Source organism: Copadichromis virginalis, linkage group LG3, assembly GCF_057382275.1.
Source record: "Copadichromis virginalis isolate Kocher_CV1m ecotype Utaka linkage group LG3, C_Virginalis_male_GT1.1, whole genome shotgun sequence".
In the NCBI taxonomy this organism is placed as follows: domain Eukaryota; kingdom Metazoa; phylum Chordata; class Actinopteri; order Cichliformes; family Cichlidae; genus Copadichromis; species Copadichromis virginalis.
In genome coordinates this window covers 57,218,845-57,230,359 of record NC_140620.1, presented here as the reverse complement: position 1 = coordinate 57,230,359, position 11,515 = coordinate 57,218,845, and the positions used below count along the sequence as shown (strand labels likewise).

Genomic DNA, 11,515 nt, shown 5'->3' with positions numbered 1-11,515 from the left:
GCATGTCTTTGGACGGTGGGAGGAAGCCGGAGTACCCGGAGAGAACCCACACAAACATGGGGAGAACATGCAAACTCCACACAGAAAGATCCCGGCTTGATAGTGGAATTGAACTCAGGACCTTCTTGCAGGTAACTGTGCTACCCCATTTTAAATCACACTAAAATACTATTAGTGTATTTGAGTGCATTGCTGACCACTATTAATCATGTGCTTCATAACATGAGCCAAGGTGTGAAAAAAAGTGTGGGTCATTATCACCAGAGGTTTTGGGTGAAACCAGTGGCACCAGTGTCTGGCAGCCTCGCCTCTGTCAGTGCGCCCCAGAGTGGCTGTGGCTGCAATGTAGCTGCCATCACCAGTGTGTGAATGTGTGTGTAGATGACTGGATGTGTAAAGCGCTTTGGGGTCTTTAGGGACTAGTAAAGCACTATACAAATACAGGCCATTTACCATTTATATGAAAAAAGTGTGATGATCCTCTGCTCTCCATTACATTATTTAAATACAGTTCTTACAATATCATGTAAGAACACGTGATGATCATTCTCATTGAGTGGTAAATGGCCTGTATTTATACAGCGCTTTACTAGTCCCTAAGGACCCCAAAGCGCTTTACATATCCAGTCATCCACCCATTCACACACACATTCACACACTGGTGATGGCAAGCTACATTGTAGCCACAGCCACCCTGGGGCGCACTGACAGAGGCGAGGCTGCCGGACACTGGCGCCACCGGGCCCTCTGACCATTGTGAATCTACACAATACTAGATTTAAATACATTAAATAGAAACAAAGAATAGTGCTGCGGAAACGACACACTCTTCACTAATCGGGATAATTTCAGAGTTTTCTTCAAAGTTTTCTTCTTTATCAATGAGTGATACACGTTTTTATTAAACATTTGAACATAATACAAGACAAACTCTCGTACAGGATATAAAGTCGGAGAGCTACATGTTTTGAAATACACGCAGACATACCAAGACATTTTTGACAGTTTCATGCTCCCAATTTTGTGGAAACAGTTTGGAGATGACCCCTTCCTGTTCCAACATGACTGTGCAGCAGCGCACCAGGAAGGGTCTAGAAAGACATGTATGAGCGAGTTTGGTATAGAAGAACTTGACCAGTCTACAGGGAGTGCAGAATTATTAGGCAAGTTGTATTTTTGAGGAATAATTTTATTATTGAACAACATCCATGTTCTCAATGAACCCAAAAAACTCATTAATATCAAAGCTGAATGTTTGTGGAAGTAGTTTTTAGTTTGTTTTTAGTTTTAGCTATTTTAGGGGGATATCTGTGTGTGCAGGTGACTATTACTGTGCATAATTATTAGGCAACTTAACAAAAAACAAATATATACCCATTTCAATTATTTATTTTTACCAGTGAAACCAATATAACATCTCCACATTCACAAATATACATTTCTGACATTCAAAAACAAAACAAAAACAAATCAGCGACCAATATAGCCACCTTTCTTTGCAAGGACACTCAAAAGCCTGCCATCCATGGATTCTGTCAGTGTTTTGATCTGTTCACCATCAACATTGCGTGCAGCAGCAACCACAGCCTCCCAGACACTGTTCAGAGAGGTGTACTGTTTTCCCTCCTTGTAAATCTCACATTTGATGATGGACCACAGGTTCTCAATGGGGTTCAGATCAGGTGAACAAGGAGGCCATGTCATTAGTTTTTCTTCTTTTATACCCTTTCTTGCCAGCCACGCTGTGGAGTACTTGGACGCGTGTGATGGAGCATTGTCCTGCATGAAAATCATGTTTTTCTTGAAGGATGCAGACTTCTTCCTGTACCACTGCTTGAAGAAGGTGTCTTCCAGAAACTGGCAGTAGGACTGGGAGTTGAGCTTGACTCCATCCTCAACCCGAAAAGGCCCCACAAGCTCATCTTTGATGATACCAGCCCAAACCAGTACTCCACCTCCACCTTGCTGGCGTCTGAGTCGGACTGGAGCTCTCTGCCCTTTACCAATCCAGCCACGGGCCCATCCATCTGGCCCATCAAGACTCACTCTCATTTCATCAGTCCATAAAACCTTAGAAAAATCAGTCTTGAGATATTTCTTGGCCCAGTCTTGACGTTTCAGCTTGTGTGTCTTGTTCAGTGGTGGTCGTCTTTCAGCCTTTCTTACCTTGGCCATGTCTCTGACATCACAAGGTGTGCAATAGCACACCTTGTGCTTTTGGGCACTCCAGTGATGTTGCAGCTCTGAAATATGGCCAAACTGGTGGCAAGTGGCATCTTGGCAGCTGCATGCTTGACTTTTCTCAGTTCATTGGCAGTTATTTTGCGCCTTGGTTTTTCCACACGCTTCTTGCGACCCTGTTGACTATTTTGAATGAAACGCTTGATTGTTCGATGATCACGCTTCAGAAGCTTTGCAATTTTGAGACTGCTGCATCCCTCTGCAAGATATCCCACTATTTTTGACTTTTCTGAGCCTGTCAAGTCCTTCTTTTGACCCATTTTGCCAAAGGAAAGGACGTTGCCTAATAATTATGCACACCTGATATAGGGTGTTGATGTCATTAGACCACACCCCTTCTCATTACAGAGATGCACATCACCTAATATGTTTAATTGGTAGTAGGCTTTCAAGCCTATACAGCTTGGAGTAAGACAACATGCATGAAGAGGATGATGTGGACAAAATACTCATTTGCCTAATAATTCTGCACTCCCTGTAAAATTGGGGTTCATAAAAATCCAAATGAACTCCCTTTGTGTAGTACATTCATATATAAATTTTTTAAGTACTAACCCCTGACAGTTTGCAAGCAGATCAAGCAGAATTTTTGGAAGTTGTTTATGATTATTTATTTAAAGTGATTAAGAAACATTCATAGAGTTCTTTATCTACACAAACACTGTATAGTACAAGAGGTTCTAGGTGGTATTTATCTTACTTAATGTTACATTAGGAGTTGCTGTAGCTCAAGAGGGAGAGCAGGTCACTTTGGTCAACAGCTACAGAAATACATTTTACTTTGGCTTTGATCCACTTTCAAGGAAATAAACATTCCATAAATTTTTTTCCTGTCATTACAGAACCTCAGTGACAATTTGCAGGATAAAATTTGTAGAGTAATTTTGAAATTTCAAGTTTGACCTGATGATGGCAGTGTTTTTTCACTTCTACACTGTCACTGTTACAAAAAAGTGCTTAACTCAAAAGAATCAACCATGTTGTGTGTACAAAAAACAGACAATGTTGCAAATAATTAATTTTAAATTATCTTTAGGTGCTTGTTATTAATAGCCTGTCACAAAACAGATCATTTGTTCTTAATTCTTTAAATTAATCTACAAAAATTCAAAATGTAACACAGTTTGGCAGGAAAAAATACTATTTTATGCCCAGTGATTCTCAAGCAGTCATTAGTCAAATCTTAGCATTTCCTGATATGGTGAGTAGAGTGTTCTAAAAGACAAATTGAAGAGACTGGAAAAGCGGAGAATTAAAGAAAAAAAAAAGTCGTCCTCTGGTTTAATATATTTCTTCAACATTAAATGATCCAGTGACAGTTGTCAGTATTCCCACTGCTGCACAGCAACAACAACTGTTGATCATTCATTCAGCAAATTTTATTTTTCAAATTGTTAACAAATACAGTTTAAAACATTAATTAGTCATTGTCAATTTGTGATTTGTCCTGTTCTCATTGTGTGACGAATTATGATGGCTGTTTGGTAGCCGTCTGCATACAATGCATACTCTCTCTCTCTCTTCATGTGTGTGTGTTTCTCTGGTGAATTTCGACAACAGTTTTATGTTAACATACAATCCTTAATATGTTTTATGTGTGTGTGTGTTTGTGTGTGGGGGAGGGGGGGAGGGGGGGGCACCATAGAGAGTGTTTGCCCAGGGCGCCAAACAGGCTAGGACCGCCACTGACCATCACGTGAATCTAGCTAAGTGTAAACAGCAGTAAATACTAAATATTGAATGTTCTTGTGTAGCAAGCAGGACCGACAGCGCACAATGTGCTTGGAAATAGCACCAATAAAGGTGTAGTTTATGTCTATGAACAGTGACAGTGACTTCCTGACAAATAGACCACAGTCTGTCAGACCCGCCCCCCACCGGTCCAGCACCATCACACTCAGCATCGGGTCTCCACAAGGATGTGTTTTGAGTCCCCTCCTGTTTACGCTCTACACATCCGACTGCTCCCCTACCCATCTCTCAAACACCATCATAAAGTTCGCGGATGACACCACAGTGGTTGGACTCATCTCAAGGGGGGATGAGTCGGACTACAGAGATGAGGTCAACAGACTGACTGAGTGGTGTTCAGTTAACAACCTCCAACTGAACACCACGAAAACTAAAGAACTTATCTTGGACTTCAGGAAGGGCAGAGCAGACCCGGCCCCACTTTACATTCACGGGAGCTGTGTGGAGAGGGTACACTCCATGAGGTTTCTGGGTGTGCAGATATCTGATGACCTCTCCTGGACTGCAAATACTACAGCGGTGGTTAAAAAGGCCCAGCAGCGTCTCCACTTTCTGAGAGTGCTCAGGAGGAACAACCTGGAGGAGAGGCTGCTGGTGACATTTTACAGAGCCACCATAGAGAGCATCCTAACGTACGGCGTAACAACATGGTATGCAGGGTGCTCAGCTGTGGACAGGAAAGTACTGCAGAGGGTCATCAACACAGCCCAGAAGATCACTGGCTGCTCTCTGCCCAGCCTGGAGGTCACTGCAAACTCTCGGTACCTCAGCAGAGCTGGTAATATCATCAAGGACCACTCTCACCCCAGCAACCAACTGTTTGAACTATTACCGTCAGGCCGACGGTACAGGTCACATAAAACCAGGACAAACAGATTCGGGGTTGACTTCTTTCCCAGAGCTATCACCGTAGTAAATAAGCAGAAAAACAATTGAACCTATTCCATACCGTCACTGTCATTATATTATGCTGCTATTCATACTGTCATTATATTAATGCTGCTATCCTGTATATATTGTACATACTATTGTTTGAGTACTTATGATTGGTTTTTTTTGTACTTTTTATATCTTACATTTATATTTATTATTGAAACTTGCACCAAGGGAGTGGCACTCCAATTTCGTTGTACTCTGTACAATGACAATAAAGGCTATTCTATTCTATTCTATTCTATTCTATTCTACAGCTGCTGGATGGGATTAGCATGTCATAGCTATCTACCAAACTGCTAATTGGGGGATTTCAGGCCATCTATGGATCATTTTTGCTAACTGTTTATTCAGCTTAGGCTCAAAGAGCTGCAGCCTGTGCCCTAGCTGTCATAGGGCAAGAGGCGTGGTCCACCTGCACAGGTGAGCAGTCCATCACAGGGCCAACAGAGAGAGACAGAGAAGCACTCTCTCACATCCACACCTACAGCCAATTTAGAAGCACCAATGAACCTAAGCAGCATTTCATTGGACTGTGGGAGAACATCCAACCTCCACAGAAAGGCCAACAAGCTTCAACCTACAACCTTCTTGCTTTAAGGCACTAGTGCGAACCACTTTTCCCCATTTCAGCCCAAATCCTGCATCTTCCTGTTTCTGACTCCAGGCCAGCTCCACTAACACTTTCTCATCAGACACTGCCACCTAGTGGAGGAAGTCTTAGTTCCATTTGAAGCTTCAGATTACAGTTAGTTCCTTTACAAAGAGGTGGAGGTGGTGGGGCCACAGCACCATCATCACTGAGTGCCATAGGACACTTAACCTTTGTTTCCATATGCTGGGAACTTCCTGTTGTTCCAAGGAGGACTGGAAAATGTGTGAAAATCTCCCAGTCAGTTCCTCACAGCACACTTCAATCATTTCCCTCCCACAGCATCAGGACCAGGGCTTTTTCTCTCTTTGGTCCCACTAAGAGATTTCCACACAAACACCTCATCAGTGGGACTCTCAGAGCTACCAGCCCTTTGCTGCAATCACAAAGCTCTTCATTGAAATCAATGATATCAAAGCTGGAATCAAATGAGTCCAAGTCTTCTGCTGATTCAGCATCACATTCATCTTTGCTCCTTGTTCTGCATCCCCACCATGGACTTCATTCCTTTCCAAGCCAGCCTTGAGTGTCCTTTATTCAGCTCATCCTCTGCTTTACTTTTACACCTGATTTTAGCTGCTTTATCTCTCTTTCAACAAGTTTCTGTGCCTCAATCTTTTTCTTTTCTCCCTCATAACAAGACAGCTTCTTCTGCCTGAGAACATGTTGGAGTGATTTACTAATCCAGGGCTGCTTATTGGGGAAAATACTTCCTGTTTTCAAAGTACTCCCCATTTTTCCCAGAAAGAAATGTAAGTAGAAATCGATGATCTAAGTGAGAACATGAGCCTTTATAAAGTCCCAGTGGGTGCAGTCAAAGCAGTCCCTCAGTCCCAGTATAGAGTCTTTGGTCCAGACTGGAACAACTGTGTGCCCAGTTTGAGCTCTCTTCAGTGCTGTGACCTGACAGACCCAGAGGGGCCATCACATCACATTTAGAAGCTCCCCTAATGGAGCCACAACACATGTCCAACACTTAGTCTGTCTTGTTGGACCAACTGGAAGAAATGATTCAAGGACTTAGTCACAGAACAGAGATTCAAATCTCCAAAATCCAACTGGCTGCATCAGGACATATAGTCTGAAACTCTGCACAGTTTCCTGTTTGAAGCTGCTTCCTGTTGGCTTCAGCTGTTTGGAGTTTCCATTTTCTAAACTTCTACATTCTGAACCTTCTTCAGCTCTGAACAGATGATGAAACACTGAATGATTTCAAGCTCACACTTTGTCTAATAAACTTACATCTTTCATTCTTTATACAGATTTAGTCGCTGTGGTTTGTCAGAGATCAGCTGTGATTATCTGGCAGCAGCACTGAAGTCCAACCCCTCCCATCTGAGACAGCTGGACCTGTGGGACAACAACCTGAAGGATCCAGATGTGAAGCAGCTGTCTGATCTTCAGAGTCCAGACTACAGACTGGAGACTCTGAGGTCAGTAGAGTGATGGAGTGAGTGGGTGGTGCTGTCAGCAGTATTGTACTAAACACAGTCAGTATGAAACAAAGATCCAGTGTTTCCTGTAAAGCTGCCGCTTCTCAGTGAAGCTGTGAGAGGAGAATGGTGACAGGCTTCAGGATTGGACACAAACACTTCCTGTTTCTGACCTTTATGGTCACCATAGTAATGGCTGACACGCTCTGATCAAACACTGTCAACAGCCAATCAGCTCTCTGAACAAAGCAGCACGCAGACCAATGACTGCATTCATTTCCAAGTTTAAAGCAGTGAAGAACACAGTCTGTAGGTGAGGAAGAATTTAGTGAGAGCAGATGTTTGGATGGAATTCCTCCAGTTAACAGCTGGAACCGTCCATCTGGATTGTTGGGCTTGTTGTGGGGGTTCCTACAGAGCTCAGAGTGGACACACCAAGGTTCTTCTAATGAATGAAAGTCCAAACTCAAACTAGGAGGGAAAAACATTTTCATCAACTTCAATAAAAATCCAAAGATTAGAAAAAGTGAAGCAACAATGAGTCCTAGTACAGTCCCAGCACTGAAGTCCCTGCTGCTCTTTATACTGGATGTGCTGCATCACTGACTGACAGCTGATGAAGAGTCTCTGGAAACACTCGTTTATCTCCTCTGCTCTTCCTTCTTCTCTCTGCAGGTGGAGCTGGTGATGGTAAACAGGACGGTGTGTGTGCTGAGAGAGGAGGAGCTGTGTCCTGATGATCCAGAGAGGTTGAAGCAGCAGCAGCTTGTGTGTAGAGACGCTCTGACTGGGCCATGTTACTGGGAGGTGGAGAGGAGAGCTTCATCCAGCAGTGACTGACAGAGGAATGAGAAGAAGTGCAGATGACTGTCAGTGCTGCAGAGTGAACTGCTCTGAGAACAGCTCCACTGTCAGACACAATGTAGAGTCCAGCATCATCCCTGTGTGTCCCTCTGGATCTGACAGAGGATCATCAGTGTATCTGGACTGCTCTGCTGCTGCGCTGTCCTTCTACAGTCTCTGCACAGTCTCTGTCTGACTCTGGCTTCAGACCCTCCTGGATCAAACTCACCTGGAAAGACTTTCAAACATCACTCAATAGATTTGAATACAGAATATATTTGATATATACTGTAGATGTACTGTAGAGTTGCAGTTTGTCACTTGTAAATACAGTCTGTGAGCAGCTATGAGCTGAAAGATCTTTCTAGAAACACGAAATGTTTTCACTCTTCTGTTGCTTTTTCAGTTCATTTTATTAGATAGTTAAGTTTGAAACAATAAGTAGTTGAAATATTAAGAAATAATACATAAGAAATAAATAGTAATCCATGTTTGTTGATTAGATTTATATGTTTAAATGTGTTATTTGTGCTAATTGTGCAATTATAGAGGAACCTTTTCTAAAGTTGTGTTGTGGCTAAGAGGGCATTTTTTGGCTGTCACACTCAGCAAGCTAATTAAGAGACGAGCCACGAGGTTTGCACGTCTGCAGAAAGATAAATAAAGAGTGCCTTTTCTGGACATCCCCACCGAGTAAAAATGAAAGTTTATTCCCTTTGAGTGAGGCCAATGAGGTAAATGTTTTGTTTATTATCGTTGTATGTAAATGCACGAGTTTTGCATGGTATTCAAGTGCAATAGCCGCAGTGTGAAGTGTAATGTGTACTTTATTGTGTACTTTGTTGGAATGTTTCGTTGTATATAATGCTTAAGGACTTTAGTAAGAATATTCATTTAAGTTTGTATTTCCTTTTAGTTCTGACGGCATTGTATCGGCTGTGGTTGGACATCATTACATGTTAAGACATGTGGAAGAATCCTCCTGTCCGAAATAAATGTCAGTTTAAACACAAAGAACAAGTTGAGCTTTATTAAGACTCGAGGGGAGTAACAATGATCATTGTTCTGACAGCATTTTGAGTGGGAACAGTTCAAAGTTATTTACTGATTGAAACGAGCTGAATGTTTCTGTGCACGATGAAGAAGATCAGCAGCAGCAGCTCAGCTGATCAATGAGTTGACATCTATCAGTCGTTTCATGAGATGAAGTCATCAGCAGACATTTGTTCTAACTGTGTGATGAATGTCAGAACGTCAGGGCTCTGCTTTAGTCACTACTTGATGATCATTGGCTCATTGTTGAATCCAGTGGCCCAGTCTGACCTCTGAGGAGGAAACACATGTTTACTGAGTGAATCGCTGCCATTAGGAACTAGTTTTTCATATCACAGCCTAGAAATCACACAGGACCATTTCTGCAAGTGAAAAGTCGTGATTGGAGGAAAATAATTGTATCGTTTGTGCAACTGTTGTTTGTAAATTAAGAATTGTCCCAACTACATGTGCTGCTGACCTTTGACCTTTTCTTTAGGTGCACAGAGGCCAGAGGAGTCTGTGGAAACATCCAGAACTGAGGCAGTGCTACAGATGTCTTCAAATAAAGTGGTGTATTATCCATGGATGCGTTCCATTCCTGTTCAGACCTGCTCGCTGTCAATGGGCTTCATTCCCAGTGTTGGGGAGTAACGGAGTACATGTACCGCCGTTACATATTTAAAATACAAATATTTTTGTTGTTGTTGTTGTTGTGCTAAGCTAACAGGCAGAATGCTACAGGCATAGCCCTAACGAATGTAGCCTCATGGGCAGTGTAGTCCGTGCTGCAGGGAGAATGGACTGCCATACCCGTCTGTGAGCGCGAGGAGGGAGAAAAAGGAGAGTGGAAAACTACGAGTTGTCATCGAGCAGAAACGGGAGCTGGAAGCATGTAAATATAATAATAACCACTGCAGCCAAGAAGAGTGCCTGACGAGCCCAGTTGTAATGAGCTATTAAGACTCGACTGTACGCTGTGTTCGTGTTTTCCTCCGAAACAATAAGCTCCGTTGGAGCAGCCTTTCAACGCCTCTCTCTGTCTCTCGCTAGCAAACTTGACCCAGTCAACAAAGTAATTTTTCGGCTCCGAGCCCGACACGGACCCCGACGTATTAGCCAGAGGTCCCTTTACTACGGTTCGGAGCTGCGGAGCTTCAGTAATAGTAATAAATCACATTCATGTAGTTGTAAACAGCATGATAATATATTAAGTAATCCAAAGTATTCAGAATACGTTACTCTCATTGAGTAACGTAACGGAATACGTTACAAAATACATTTTGGGGCATGTATTCTGTAATCTCTAGTGGAATACATTTTAAAAGTAACCTTCCCAACACTGTTCATTCCATTTCAGACTGCCGGTGGTCGGCTGGAATCCAAACTCAACATGGCTCCTGTGTTAGAAGAGCCTCTGATTTTAAAATATGCACATTTAATAGTTTCTTTCCAACACTATGGAGCTACCAGCCCAGTATATGTAGCCCACAGTAGATGGAGTTATCAAGCTGCACTGACAAACATCATGACTCATGTAATCTCTACATGTGGACCTTTCACAGATGGATCCAAGTGCAGATTCAACTCTGCATTACATTTGACTTCAGCTGTTACACACTTTCATTTTCTGGCTGTGTCACTTCCTGCTTTTTGGATCAGATAGTTTATCCATGTCCGCAAATGTTTGGCTGCATATTTTTATCATCTATATTTTCCAGTCTTCATACAGCCGATATTTCATGTGAACTCCAATCTGCCACCTGCCATCACGTTTTCAGGGTTCATTCAGTGTTGGAAATGTAGGACAAACAGCAGCACATGTTCTCTAAATGTTTGCAGTAATTTTTAAATGAAGCTGATACTACATGAGACATTTTCCACATTTATTGTCTTTGAACAGAGAATAATAAAGCCATCAAACATATACAGGTTTGTGCAAATACAAATGCCTGTGGTGCATTTGATGACCTGCAGAGGAGAACAAGTCGGGCTTTTCAGCCCTAACACAACCTCTTTGTTCTCAATACTACAAAACCTTAAAAGGCTGATATGCAAGTTTGCATGAATCACCAACACAGTTGTATTTTTTCTACTATAGTTATATTTAAGGTGATCAAATATCTGCTGACTGATTAGATCCAGTATCTATTACAGATGAACTGGATATCACAGCGCATGCTGTTAATCCGTCATATCAAACTAAACAGTGTTGCTGGTGTAAATATCCTCCAATAAAGTCAGATTGTTGTGATTATGCTTCATTTTTATGTACTGGGGTATCAATGACCCCCACGCTGCCGCAGCAGCGCCTGTGCGTGGCCCCCAAGTGCTACGTTTTCTTTCCCGATCCCCTGACGAACCCATTAGAATCGCTCTGGGGCACTCTTCGACCCCAAATGATCGTTCTGTTTTTTTCATTCTCATTCACCTGTCTCTACTGAGGGTGGGGTACTTTGGGACCCCCGGGGTCTGGGGCTGCCCCGAAGGGGAGCAGGGGGCATATAAGTCTGTGGACGGACCTGCGCTAGGTTCTTCGGATCACAATGTTATTCATCTCCTCCCTGCTTACAGATCTGTGATTAGGAGGGAGAAGGCCTGTGTGAAGCGGACTAATGTCTGGACAAAA

General features: G+C 42.6%; 1 long non-coding RNA gene across 1 annotated transcript; it reads left to right on the top strand.

The window, feature by feature from the left end:
• The first annotated feature begins 5,802 nt into the window (after window positions 1-5,802).
• Window positions 5,803-8,246, top strand: LOC146715364 (uncharacterized). Its single transcript, XR_014918964.1, has 2 exons — window positions 5,803-7,011; window positions 7,687-8,246. It is a non-coding gene; the product is annotated as an uncharacterized LOC146715364 (long non-coding RNA).
• The last annotated feature ends 3,269 nt before the right edge of the window (window positions 8,247-11,515 follow it).